Source organism: Mastomys coucha, unplaced genomic scaffold, assembly GCF_008632895.1.
Source record: "Mastomys coucha isolate ucsf_1 unplaced genomic scaffold, UCSF_Mcou_1 pScaffold21, whole genome shotgun sequence".
In the NCBI taxonomy this organism is placed as follows: Eukaryota; Metazoa; Chordata; class Mammalia; order Rodentia; family Muridae; genus Mastomys; species Mastomys coucha.
Window position 1 is genome coordinate 29287667 of NW_022196904.1, and position 1886 is coordinate 29289552.

Here is a 1886-nt window from a genome sequence, read left to right on the forward strand (position 1 = left end):
AAAAAAAAAAAAAAAAAAAAAAAAAAAAAAAGTATGGTTGTGAGCTGCTGGAGATTGAACCCAGAACTTTGGCAAAAGCAGCCAGTGATTTTAACTACTGAGCCATTTCTCCAGACCCTCTTGCTATTTTAAAAATGTTACTGAGCCTGGAGAGATGGCTCGTTGGTTAAGAGCACTGGCTGTTCTTCCTGAGGCCCTGAGTTCAATTCCCAGCAACCACATAGTGGCTCACAACTATCTATACTGGGATCTGATGCCCTCTTCTGGCATGCAGGTGTACATGCATATAGAGCAGTCATACATAAAATAAATAAATCTTTTAAAAACTTATGTGTGTGTTGGGGGAGTGTGTGCTAGAGGAGTCCAGAAGAGAGTGTCAGATCCCCTGGAACTGAAGTCACAGACTATTGTGAGCACCACATGCATCAAACTCCAGCTCTCAAGAGCAAGGGGTGTTAACCACTGGGCAACCTCTTCAGCGCCAGCCATTAAAATTTAAAAGCAGTTACTATAGGTTGAATATTCTTTATCTGAAATGCTTCAGACCAGAAATGTTTCCGATTCTTGTTTTATGTGGACTTGTGCCGTGTGAAGATTAGCCAGCTACTAATTTGACTCAGCAACCTTTGGTTCTATGACAGAATTAAGTGCATGATAGACAGACAGATAGATAGATAGATAGATAGATAGATAGATAGATAGATAGATGATAGATGGATAGATAGATAGATAGATAGATAGATTCTGTCAGTTCATCAGTAAAGGGCTTACCTTGCAAGAATGAAGACTTAAGTTTGAACTTCAGAACCCACATTTTAAAATAAATAAATAAGCAGCAGTCAGACACAGCGGCCCAAGTTTTCACACAGTGTTTCAGAGGTGAGATGGGATTTCTAGAGCTTGCTGGCAGCAACACTAGCCTACTTGGCAACTTCTAGGCAAGTGAGTCACTCTGTCTTGAGGAATACCACAGGAAATAGTCCTCTGAAATACACACACACACACACACCTGCACACAAAGGTGGACAAACACATCTCTATCTGCATATTCAGTTGTATACACACACATCTTCATCTGGACACACAGAAACGTACACATAAACCAGTACTTGCATACACAGGTACATAAACACACACACACATCTGCGTGGGAACACACACAGGTGCATACACACCACAGACACCATTCCATAGAAAATTCCAATTTATGTTTTTCCCTAGACAACAGAGCATAATATATAACATACATTACGGCATTAAGTATGATACTCTAGAGACACAGAATGCTATACACAGATTATATGCAGATACTACACTGTCCTCTGTAAGGGTTGAGTATCCTCAGTTTTGATAATTTTGGTGGTCCTGGAACCAAGAGGAAGAGCCAAAGACACCTTTGTCTTTTTCCTATCTTTCTTTTTTAATGAAGAGGTTTGTATTTCTACCTACAGATAATTAATGCAATCATTTAGAAATGTTAGCTAGACTTGAGGAAAGACTAACAGAATGGTAGATCTTCTAAAAATCTAAGCAGATACAAAGTGTGAGGCAGTTTTGGGGTCACAGACATGAGTGTAGCAGACAATGAAGGGAGGGGAGATCCTTTTTCCCCCCCTCAAGACAAGGTTTCTCAGTGTAGGCCTGGCTGTCCTGGAACAAGCTCTGGCCTTGAATTTAGAGGTCTGCCTGCCTCTGTCTCCCAAATACTCCCTGGTTGGGAAGGGAGATTATAAGGCATTTAAATTTCAGTCATCAAGACTAATTGTCCCCAGGCCGTGGTGGCACACGTCTTTAATCCCAGCAGTTGGGAGGCAGAGGCAGGCCGATATCTGAGTTTGAGGCCAGTCTGGTCTACAGAGTGAGTTCCAGGACAGCCAGGGCTATAC